We start from the raw sequence: 12,978 nt of genomic DNA, 5'->3' as shown, positions 1-12,978 counted from the left end.
TTCCCACCTTTTATTTTGGAGTATACGAATTGATTCCCACCTTTTATTTTCGAGTGTATGAATTGCTGTGAAGGAAGTTTGGCCACAAAGCACTCGAAAATAAAAGGTGGGAATCAATTCGGACATTTGAAAATAAAAGGTGGGAATCAATTCGTACACTTTTTTCATTTTGGGAATCAACTCACCAACTCCCAATATAACCCCCCCCTCTACGGGTGTAATAATCTTGTAATTATAAACACCCCAAAAAAATAAAATAATTACAAATGGTATCAATTCGATTTCACCCCCCCTCCCTTTGAATGAAAATTTTTCCAACAAAAAAATATCGTCCATAAGAACTTTTTTTTGGAAAAGAAAAATCGTGTATGAAATTGGAAATGGGGGGGGGGAGGAGGATCTTTAAAATTTTTTACATTGTCTCAGACTTTTAAAAGCTCAGAAAAAAATCTATGGGATTTCTGACATTCTTAAAATTTAAAATCTATCTATTTTCTATTGTTGGTAAAAAAAAAAACGTAATTTTTGGTAAATTACCGTTATTATTAACAAATTACAGAAATTTCAAATTTTGCCATTTACCGGGTATCTAACGGATTTTTTTTTGAAAAAATCACTACTTTTTCACTATCTTTTTTCAACCAAATTTTCAGAATGTCATCCATTTGACCCCCAACCCCAACCCCTACACACACAAAGATTAACTAAGTCAAATTTTTCACATGAAAATTTTTTTTAAAAAGTTGAAACTGGAAGAGCATTTGTAATTTTAATCAAAATTATTGAAAAAAACAATACAAATAAACAAGCTTATTCGTTATAAGACAAAGTGTCAAACAAAATTTAAAAATAAAAAATCAGGACTTTAGCAGGACATTTTTTTAAACACTATAGAGATTTCATTTAAAAAAGGAGCAGGGGGAGGCAAAATTTACATAAGAATTTTCAACTTTTAGTTTTCCAATGTCTCTTCAACATCCTAAGATTTTTTTCAAGCAAGCGGATGTCGAAAATATAATTTTAGGTATCATTTCAATTTTTGATTTTTTTTCACGTTAAAGGTTTTTGCTCATGTAATGAAATTGGGTAAATAAACTTTTTTTTAACAAACCAAATTTTTAATTTCGAGAGGAAGGTACATGTATGTAAAAAACGATGATTTTTTTTTAGTGTAATGAATTGGTAAATTATAAGAAGTTTATTACTTTGCTTCAAAATTTTGAAATTCAAATGATTTTTTTTTTGAAAAATTTAAAATTGAAAAAAAAGCAAACGAGCTCGAGCGAAGCGAGGGGCAGAAACTTTCAAAAATTCATGTTTCGAGAAGTGAAAAAAAACAATTTCTTCATGCAGGGAGGAGTTTACTTTTTCTGATTCAAACTTCGAACATTTCTTGAATTAGAACAATAGTTTTTCACGGGGAAAAAGAGTAAACAGCCTGAGCGAAGCGAAGGCAAAAGCTCTCAAAAATGTGTAATTTGAGCTCTAAAAAAGTCGACAAATGAGCGCTTTTCTACGGAATAAAAATTGAGAAAAAGGAACGAATTTGAATTTTATTATTTTTTCACTACCTTTTCAACAGAATTCACTACTTTTTCACTACTTTCACTACCCATTGTAAAAATCACTACTTTTTCACTACTTGCACTGCCTGTTAGATACCCTGAATTAATACATTGCCTCTGACTTAAAAATCCATGGATTTTCTGAAATGTTGAAAATTTGGAATCTATCTATTTTTGGTTTAAGAAAACGTACTTTTTGGTAAGTTACCGCAATTTTTGGAAAATCACCGTAATTTTTTTGTAAATTACCATTATTTGCATTGTCTCAGATTTTAAAAAACTCAGAAAAAATCTATGGATTTTTTGACATTTTTTAATTTGGAATCTATATATCTATTTTTGGTTTTTAAAAAAACGATTTTTTTTTGGTAAATTACCATCATTTTTGTAAATAACCGTTAGAATTTTTGGCAAAGTCTCAGACCTTGAAAACTCAGAAAAAAATCCTATGGATTTTCTGACATTTTTAAAATTTGGAATCTGGTAAATTACCGTAATTTTTTTGGTAAATTACCGTAATTTATTGTGAATAACCGCTTGAAATTTTTGCATTGTATCAGACTTCTATTTTTGGTTTTGAAAAAAACGTGTTTTTTTTTTGGTAAATTACCGTAATTTATTGTAAATAACCGCTTGAATTTTTTGCATTGTCTCAGACTTTGGAAAACTAACAAAAAAATTATGGATTATCTGACATTTTTTAAATTTGGAATCTACCTATCCATCTATTTTTGGTAAAAAAAAAAGAGTACTTTTTGGTAAATTACCGCAATTTTTGGTAAATCATTCTAATTTTCTGGTAAATAACCAATATTTTAGGTAAATTACGGTAATTTTTTGTAAATAACCGTTTGAATTTTTTGCACTGTCTCAAATTTTAAAAAACTCAAGAAAAAATCCATAGATTTTCTGACATTTTCAAAATTTGGAATCTGGTAAATTATTGTATTTTTTGGGGGGTAAATTACCACTATTTTTGGTAAATTATCGTAATTTATTGTAAATGACCGTAAAATTCAGAAAAAAATCCATGGATTTTCTGACATTTTTAAAATTTGGAATCTATTTATCTATTTTTGGTTTAAAAAAACATATTTTTTGGTAAATTACCGTTATTTTTGGAAAATTGACGTAATTTTTTGTAAATAATCGTAATTTTAAATTTTGATAAATTTTCTGTGGAATGTTTGATGTTTTTTTTTTGGCAAATTGCGGTTATTTTTGGTGAACTACCGTAACTTTTGGTAAAAATACTGTAATTTTTAATGAATCACTAATAAGTTTCTGTAACTTTCGGTAAGTTCGTACAAATTTCGTAAATTGAGAAAAATGTTGCTGATTTTTCGTAATGTTTAAGCCTATTTTTGAATTTTGCTCTTTTCATTTTGTAATTCTGTATACTCGTACATGTTGAAGGAATCCATACGCAAAATCAAAATAGGGCTCTAGAGAAGGCAGTGTAAGGACCTGTTTGAGGGTATAAAATTTGCACTGGATTTCGATGTATCCGGACTGCAGACAAGCGAAAAGGATAATCGTTTGAATCCCAGATTGCACAAAAGGGGAGTATTGCCGAAAAAAATTCTCAACTTGGATATGGCGAAAAAAGTAGGATTTTGAAGGGAGTGTACCTTTCGCCAAAAAATATGCAAAAATGGCTTAAAATTTTCCAAAAAGTTCAATAAGGTGTAATTATGCAAGAGACCTGATGATTATACTGCAACTGTCCGATGAGCTGAAATGTTTTCCACCCAACTCCTTGGAGATTCGCAACACAGAAGGAGCAATTACTTTGAAGAAATCATGCACCTGCCGTCTGCATAGACTTTTCATACCCTCACTCGACTCCTTCAAATCCTTGAAACACTATTACCAATTCACAATCGTGCGGTTAAAGTTGCTGCGTCAGTAGACAAATTATCCTACACCTCGAACAGGAACACCCAGCAGTATACCGATTCAACAAGAAAACTCAAAATTCTCCGTATAAATCTGTACGTTTCAGCGAGAAATACGTATATACGAGCGCAGCGTGGTTGAAAAATATGCACAGAAGCGAGCAACGCAGCTCTGCATGCGGGTTCTTAATCGTTGAACGCGTTTATTATGCCATTTCATTACTATACGATGCGAATTAATTATATCGCTACGATTTATATACACATATACGCCTAGTATATCAGCGTACGATGTACACCTATCCTATACACTCTCTTGTTTTACACATCAGGCGTGGGCCAGACAAAGGCACAAGGCGGAATGAGCGAGACAAAGACAGACGATCTGCAGACAGACCCAGTAGCAAAGGGGTAGAGGAGAAAAGGCGTCGTTACCGATAGCACCATCCATGCAGCCGCACCCACGCCATCGTCTCTATAATAAATTACAACCAGCTAGATTATTTTTCAATGATAAGCCCATACAGATATCGATGAAGGGTGGCTGTGGGACCTGCGAGGCTTTTTGATGAAGTGAATTAAACCTTTGCAAAACCAATACCAGTTTCCGGTTTTGCCATTTCTACCACCACGCTATACGTACACGTCCTCATGCTACATACGCGAGTTTCTTACGCGTATTAGCCGACGAGACCGCAACCGCGCGCGCTTTTCCGCAAATAATAATGGGGGCCACGGTACGGATGACGATAAATTTTCGCAAATGCGCGATTATTTTCGAATAATTAACCGGCTGCAGCGGCGGTATCGGTGGCTGCGACGCCGTCGAGTCGAATAAATTAGTTATTTCTCTTCGCTTTCACACCTCCTATAGCAAGAACATCTAGGTTTTTATCATTTTTCTGCGAGTACGCGAAGGTGGCTCTGGAACAATTTCATTTCATACTCGTACCCAAATTAAAACATGGATGAAAATGTTGAACAAGAGTACTCACTACCTACTTCATTTGGATTCGTTACCAGCTGATTACATCGACTGAGTAAATTTTGAGCTCCCAAGCAAGATGTACAGAGGGTTGCATCAGGGATTCTCAAAGAAGAGTAATTTTCAACAAAAAAAGAGGAGATTTTTCACCACGTTTGGGTTGTGATAGTAACCACCCTGAAAAGTTGCGATTTCAGATGTATTGGGAGCAAATGAGCCAATTTTTCACGATTTTGAAAATCTAAATGGAAAGTGATGAACTAATATAAAAATGAATAGAACATCGTTCATTTTTTTGAACACCGTCCATCTTAGTCATTACGCCATTAGTGTCGAGTGTTCTTCTTTAGTTCTAATTTCAGGAAAGGGGGAGGGGGCTCGTTAAAACATGGATTTTCAAAAATTTGCCATTTCCAATGGATCTCCGATGTTTACAGGGTATTTCGAGAAAAAGAATGTACCGATTCGAGAAGTCAACTCTGACGATGATGAAACTGATGTTCACGATGATGGAAACGCGTTACAATTACAAATGATCAATTTGTGTTTTGTGATGAACCCAGATAAATTTAATTATTCTGATTAGTAAAGTTATCTTTACTTACACGATGTTATGCATTTTAAATTAATCGTGTTATGACTGCCTATACTGATAAGGTGAACATTTTCATGATCGATTTGTGTTGTGACGAACCCAGATAAATTTAATGATTCTGATTACTCAAGTTTATCTTTATACATACACGATGTTATGTACATATCTAAAATTAGTCGTGTTATGACTGCCTACAGATAAGGTGAAGATTTTCGCCGAAGATTTGATAAGACATAGTATTGAAATACATAGGTACATGTTCAATAATTGTTTTTCGACCGGCAAAACTCCAATCTTCCAATCTCATCCATTCAGAAGCCATAAAAAACATTTGGGGTCATTCCACATTCAATTCGACCAAGAAGTGGCAAAGGGGTCGTCGATTTTTTTGAAATTTTTCCTGTGGAAAGACCTTTTGAAGGAACGACCAATGGCGCAAATCGCAGCTCTCTAGCTCTTTTTTAAAGGCTGCTAGGGGATTTCAATGTTTTTAGTGAACTTGCAATATCATCCATTTCAGCAAAGGATTACTCGATAACTGCGATATCTACCAAAATTGAACTTTTTCCAATAGTTGAAAGTTTTGAAAGGCTTTTTGGCGATATAAAAATTAGTGTTGCTACTTTTTTTCGTACGAAACATTAGCTCGAAAAGTTACAAAACGTAGTTTTCATATCATTCCGACTATCAAAAATTCTGAAAAAAAAAATACATTATGGACAACTTTTTATGCAGAACACCATGTTAAAAAATTAGGATGGCACTATGTCGTAAAGTCGATTTAAAATAATTGAATTTAAAACATGAAAAAAAGTTTTGACTGGCGAAGTTGACTCATTTGACCCTTATTTTTAAGTACCTATCCGTAGAAAAAGTGGGAAAACTTTTTTCACTCGATGAAATCAACTCTCACAAAAAATCAAAATTCGAAAAACTTCAAAAAATAAACAAAGGAGGAGTCTCGATGAGGCTATTTTTTGGGCCCCGCACAGTTATCGACTCGGCTACTCTTAAAATGTTCTAACAAATGTCCCAAATACGAAATCCGTGGTTAGTTGACCCAAAATGACCATTTTTTGAGCACCAGGGGTTCCCAAAATTGTGAATAAAAATTTTTTTTAGGAAGCACTGAGTATTATTTTCAAAAACTTTTTTAGCGAAAAATATCTGTTTGAACCCAATAAACGTTAAGCGAAGTGATTTTTCTATTCTCGACCCTCGAGGGCAGAAATGGGGGGGGGGGGTTGGTTTTTGGAAAATTTTGAACCTATACCCCTTTGAACTCCGCCAAAAAGCTTTTTACAGTTTATTAGTATCTGAAAGACCTCTATTCTACCAAATTTTGAGCTCAATAAAATTTTGAGCTGGTACTCAAAAATCCAATTTTCCAATTTTTCGTTATTTCGATATTTTGGGAACCCCTGAAAAAATAAAAACCTGCAATTTGCGCCAAACGTAACGTTTTGAGGTATATATTCAATTATCTAGAAGAAAAAGTTCAATCAAGCTCCAGCTGTATAATTGTAATTTTGAATACTTTTTTAGGGGCCCCCCACTTTAGGCACCCCTAAAAAAGGCGTTTATACACATTTTTTCAAATAAATTGAAGAATTTACATTTGAAACACCCTAGCAAGTGTTCGATGATTTTTCATTTGATTTTTCCTGTAACTTACAAAACTGAGCTTTTTTGGATCAAATTCTCAAATTTTACTTCGTTAATTACAAACACCCGAAAGAAAAATCGTAAAAACGTGATTTAAACGTTTTTACGAAAATTTAAAATTTAATTTCAAAGATACGTCATTTTACAAAACACGTTTTTCTGTTCGTCTCGAAAAATTACACTATAATTCATTATCAAAGATCAACTTCAAAATCAACAAAATTTCAGCTTTGAAAAATTATGTAGCACTACCTACTAAAAAAATTTCAAATTATAAAAAATTGTTCATAACTCATAAGGCGAGTCATAACCATAATTCTGTTTCTTTAGTTTGATTTTAAAGATAGACCATTCATTTTATGACAACTTTTTTATTGTTTGGTTCAGAAGCTACTTCAAGAATCCATCACTAATTTTGAATTTCATAATTTCAAAATTCGCTAGCCTCGTGTTTGAGGTGATCGGTTTGGAGCTGACTAAATTAAGTGATAGGGAACAATGGAAACAAATGAAACAATGCCATGGGATTCCACGAGCCCTGGATATCGATCCAATATGGCGAAATTTTTCGAGACATGCAAAAAGGTAATTTGTGAAATAGCCTATGTTTGAAATTGAAGGAGCCAAAGCAAATTAAACACTTTATCTGCCCATACTGTTTTCAATTTCAGAAATAGACCATTTCGTGAAAGAATGTTTTCTGTTGCACTCGAAACGTTAAGCCTGAAAAATTCTCAAAAAATTTGTTTTTTTCTTTAAAAAAGTTTTTGAAGTTTGGAACTTTTGTAAAAAAAAAAATTCTTACACACTTAAATAACCACTCTCGCAAGTTCCTCACGCCAAAAGTATAGACATTTTGACGGAAAATAGATTCCTTCCATTGGCTATTCTGTGCTTAAACGCTACTAAAAAAGAAAATCATTTTGTACTTGAATGCTGAATGTTGAAAAAATGTCAGGTGCTGTACTGAAAATTGAAAACTTGGAATGCTACGTCTTGAAATGGCACATTTGATGCTATTCAATAATGTATTTTGGAACTTTCAAAAAAAAAAACAAAAATTTCTATTAGTTCCTTCACGAGAAATTCTAAATTGGTGATTGTGTTACGTCAATAAGAATCATGGGTGTCTGGCTCAAGAGCAAATACATTTTGAATTGGAAGTCATCCAAAAAAAATTTTAGCCTCGGAGGGATCGGTGAACGGGAGACATGGGCCCTCTAAAACAAAGAGGGAAAATTTCCGAGAAAAAATCGTGGATTTTTCTCTGTAACCCTCGCCCAACCGGTTTTGGAAAAAATGGTTCAAGTTCGAAAGAGATTCTGTGTCGACCTGGATCATTGCCATCAAAATTTCAAGACTTCTTCCAAGGTTCAACTGGGCAGTCAACAATTTGCTAATGGCTTATTTTTTGGTAAATTCGAGTTTCAAAAAAATTTCTGAACCCCCCCCCCCCCAAGTTTCAGAAATGATATCTTCCAGTGTTTTGCCATAATTCAATAACGATGAACTAGAAAATTGAGTTCTCAAACCCACACTTTAAAAAACCCTGGAGTTCAAATCCGGAGTTTGACTCTTTACAATACTCAAAGCTCACCCTGAGCTAACATTCATTACATTCACAATTTTAACTCACAGATTCAAATCTTTTTTATCGAAATTGAATGAGTAAAATTTGAATAATATGGTAAAAACCTAGAAAACGTAGCCCGAATGACATTTTCTCAACATCCATAATTAAAAAATACCTCATCATCATCGGATGAAAAAGATTGATCTCCGGCCTTTTAAACCTTCGCTATTACTTCCTACGCTTACTCGCATATTTCTATTCCATTTCACCGCAAACAAAAATTTCCAACGAATAAATTTAAACAGTATGAAACATCGCCGCACAACAATTCGTCAAAAAATTCCAATCAATCGTCCATCCACTCGACAAAGAAAAGGAACGTAATTCGAATTCAGCTAAAACGATTAAACCGCTTGAGACCATTCAAAAGACGCGCAGAAAATTGAAAATCTAAACTCTAGCTCTTTTGAAATGGCGGATTGAGCCATACCAAGTATTCCAGTCCGCTCGGTCGTTCGACCGTTAAATTTGAATATTTAATAAAAACAAGATAGAAATTCGTTGAACGAGCATCGAAGACGAGCTTTCTGCACGCGATGGATAAAAAATTGAAAATCACCCAGTACAATTCGCTATGGCTATACAAACAACCACCTTAACGTTGAAATAAGCTCTCATCGCGTTAGGAAATAAAAATGGGAAAAAAGAACACAGCCGAAAAAAAGAGCTAAAGGTAACTTTTTCTGCGGCGCACGTTCAAATGATAGGCACTTTTTTCCGACTCGATTCGTTCGAAAACCAAAAATAATGAAAACGTAAATCAATCAGATTTCAATATTTTACACGTGTAAGCTTCGGTGTAATTCATGCGTCGACGAATTCAACTCCATAAATATTTCGAGCACGCGGTAAAGACATATTCATGTGTGGGGAAATACGAGTAACTTTCAGGCAAGGTTACAGTATAATATTCAAATACCATCGTTTTTGCCAAAACCTTTTTACAAAAGTACGTAACCTGAATTCGTACCCATTGTTTTTATGAGTCAAAACTATGGGTAAAAATTGGTTTAAAAAAACACTAAATGAAGTTTTGTTATCGCGGACAGAGGGAAATTAGATGAAATGATCTTAGAAAGAGGTACTGCAGTTGACCAGAAAAGGGCCAATGATTTGTTCAGATTCGCACTGCCTACGTCTTTATTTAACCTTTTAAAACATCATATCATTTTCAAGTTTGGTAAGATGACGAAAAAATGTAAAATTCTAACATCACACATTTTCATTCAATGTCTTGTCTTCTACTCATTTTCAGCTAAAAATTCAGAAGTGAAGTACCTAGTTCAATCTGAAAAATTCAATCAGAAATAACGTAGTACATCTGCTTATGGAAATTTCGATTGGAAACACTGAGCAGGTAATTTAGATATGTAGTTTGAAGAGATTGAATACATAAACGTACAAAAATGTACTATGTACTTTCTTCCCAGTTTTCAACGCTTGATGCGAGATGAAGACGAAAAAAAACATCAAAGAAATAACAAAAACAACGTTAGACAACACGATCACTGATCTACATAAAGTGGTTTTGAGGACGATTCGCGGACAGGAATTGAGATACTCATTAAATCAAACGTATCGTATACTTCATTTACATTCTTTTACTTGAAATTACAGTAGAAATAAAATATTTCATCTTATGATTCCTACGTATAGAAAAATTAGCAATTGTGAATCAAAACGAGCGACGAATTCGATCAATGTTGTTACAAAAGCACTTTTTCGCCATACTACTCGTAGCGTTTCAATTTTCAAATTCTGAGCATTTAGAACTCTAGATTGAAGTGCTTTCATGATGAAGCTGACGAAACTCACATGTCTCATGATGAAATTCTCCACCAAAGTTTCATTACTTGTCTACTTCAGTCGACAATAGAATATATACCACACAAGGAGTGAAAAGCGCGGAATAGCAGCGAAACAAAATGCACAAGTCACGTTATTCCTCTCCTCTATTACACAAGTAAAGGAAGTTTGCTCAAGGTGCTGCAATAACACACTATCGATGTATCTATCGGTGATCGGTGAATGTATAATGTATTAATGAATACATTATTGTTTCATTCTACAAGTGAAACACAGGCTTCAAGATGAAAATGTGAACTCACTTACCCAACGTCAGTAACGTCACCCATCAACAATTCGAGCGAACATTTCATTTATCACAGTTTCACACTGAAATGAAACAACGAAAAAATTATTGTCAAGCTTCAACTCAATGTTTTTCGTAACACATGGATGTAGAAAACATGTAAATTCACTCACCAGAAGAAGTTATCAATCAACGATTCGAGTAAACACTTCACATCACAGTTTTACCCAAAATAAAACACTACACGATTACCGAATCACTAGACATTGTTCGTATTTCATAAAATTGAGTTCAATTGCTACGAAATACTTCATTTAAACGAATTTTTAATAACTTATCGATCGATCGTTGATCACGCGAATGAAAGTAAACAGATCGATGCAATTTTGGAAATTTCAGGTTTGAAATGAAATTCCGAGAAGAGAAAAAAATCGGAAATCAAAATTTCACAGACTATAACATTGAGAAGAGTGACTTCAATGAAAATGAATCATGGGATGGATACCGTAACCGTAACCTAACGAATACGTAACTCCGATAAAAATCAAAATTTAAAAACTCTTTTTCTTTTCATTTTCGCTTTGATTTCGCTTTTAAAGAACTTAAATATTTTAAATTGTTAGTAAGTCTGAATTATTCAGAAAAATTATGAATTTTAATGTTCATTGATGCGAAAAAAAAACGATTTAAAACAAAAGGAATGAAGAAATTTTTAATGATGAATGCCAAAAAAGTGGTGTTCCAAAATTTTCTGATTATTCTCAGCTGTGAAATCGTGTTATTGTAGAACGCAGAAATTGTTCCTCACTTTCCGGCAGATTTTCTACTTATTTTTTCCGATTTTGAAACGTAAAAGTAGAGAAAATTAATGTGAAAATGTCATATTGTGAATTGTTTCTATGCAGATCGACGAATAGGTTTGTAATTAATGTTAATTTACCTTAAATTATTGCTAGTTTCCTTTACTTTCAGTAGCTTTCAGCGAACCAATCTACTCCCCATTGTGTTCATTCTCTGATAAAAGTTTCCGGCGTGATTTGCCTTCGCTGCATAGGTTCAAACGCACGAACTGAAGTCAATTTCGAGCTCTTATTTGTACCTTGATGTACATTTTGTCGATATTATTAAATAGACGAGTGTGAATACTTATTCTCTAACACGATTCTAACACATTGAGCTACATGATAATTATCCGTGTTACATCATGATTAACGGTGTTTCAATTTTCAGGTTTTGAAGACATCGTGCGTTTTTCAAGTAGTTTGCAGCTTCAGGTACTTCATTTTTGATCATCAGTCTTCGCAAGGTATGTACATATCGACAGTTCTCAATTTGTTCAGTTGTAGTGATGTTAATGGTAATGTATCGAGTGCTGTACTACAAAACGTATTCTATGTGCAGCGTAAAAAAAAAACCGTTAATTTATCATGACCTTTCATTTGATAGCATGGATTTGTTTAGAAACAGCTTTACGAGGTTTGATTGTTGAAGATTGTTCTTGATATTTCTCATCATCAGCATAGAATGCTGTATGTCGAATATGGAGACAAATCTGTCGATATCTGTTGTGTTCTTTCGAGATCAGTCGAAGTGCTTCATCTCTTAAAATTCGCCCGTACGTGTTTTCTGATGTTTTAATCGCGGTACACATTTCAACTATTGTTCTGTCGTAGTTCGAAATTTTTGAATATGTGGTTTGATGATTTGTAAATTGAAATTTTCTATTCTAATAAAAATACAACCCCTTTCGGCATTAACATCACTAACGTAGGATTTGAATAATGTTTTTCATCGTAAAAACACGTTACTCATACTAGATTTTTCTTTTTTCAAAAAGTGATTGTTGGCGAATCCTATCAGAACTAAGATGTCTTTTCCAAATAAAAGTGATAGAGAAAAATGCTGGGGCGCTAAAGATAAATATTGGGAATGTTTAGAAAAGAACAGTGAGAATCCATCACCCTGCGTTACCATTCGGAAACTTTACGAATCAGCGTGTCCTGCGCAATGGGTAAGAGAATAAGTGAGAATTTAAAAACTGAAATCGCTTTTACGTAATAATTACGTTGAAATGTTTTTATTAAAGGTGAAGCACTTCGACCGGAAACGTAGTTATTTGTTATTCAAAGATCAAGTCGAAAAAGATGGGTATGATCCAGTGAATAACTTGAAAACGTGAAATACTAACGAAATGATTGGATAATATTTTAGTGTAAAATGTAAATACTTAATGCATTGCGGACTTATTCGTAGAGCACCCCGTTTGTTGTTGTGGAAATAAATTTTTTGTTATATCGTGTCATCGAAAGGTTATTTTTTCGTAAATATGGAGATGATCCGGTATTATTAATACGTTTGTTATGCTAAAATTCTGTAGTAAATGAGGTATGTCATTTCGTGCCGAAAGCGACTGCTTTTTATTAATTTTTCTAAATAAGTATGAAAAATATTCATTCTGCCAAGCAAAACACAATTCATTACGTTATGATGACGAAAGTTTTAAAATTGAACTTACATTTTCCGGTATAAAGGTGAATTTGGCTTT

At 33.4% G+C, this 12,978-nt stretch overlaps 2 protein-coding genes across 3 annotated transcripts in view; one reads left to right on the top strand and one right to left on the bottom strand.

Moving 5' to 3' along the window:
• The window catches only part of sfl (N-deacetylase and N-sulfotransferase sfl), a 169,767-nt gene extending 158,926 nt beyond the window's left edge, over positions 1-10,841 (bottom strand). For both annotated transcript variants that reach the window (XM_065359066.1, XM_065359065.1), the window contains exons 1-2: positions 10,607-10,841; positions 10,454-10,516 (exon numbers count right to left, since the gene is read on the bottom strand). The gene's annotated coding sequence lies outside the window, so the exon portion shown is untranslated. The remainder of the gene's footprint in view (positions 1-10,453; positions 10,517-10,606) is intronic.
• A 353-nt stretch (positions 10,842-11,194) lies between these two features.
• Positions 11,195-12,978, top strand: part of LOC135841851 (tRNA (32-2'-O)-methyltransferase regulator THADA) — a 49,663-nt gene continuing 47,879 nt past the window's right edge. The window contains exons 1-2 of the mRNA XM_065359056.1: positions 11,195-11,350; positions 11,664-11,739. The gene's annotated coding sequence lies outside the window, so the exon portion shown is untranslated. The remainder of the gene's footprint in view (positions 11,351-11,663; positions 11,740-12,978) is intronic.

The sequence above is a fragment of the Planococcus citri genome, chromosome 3, assembly GCF_950023065.1.
Source record: "Planococcus citri chromosome 3, ihPlaCitr1.1, whole genome shotgun sequence".
Classification (NCBI taxonomy): domain Eukaryota; kingdom Metazoa; phylum Arthropoda; class Insecta; order Hemiptera; family Pseudococcidae; genus Planococcus; species Planococcus citri.
This window is presented reverse-complemented; position numbering and strand designations above follow the sequence as displayed.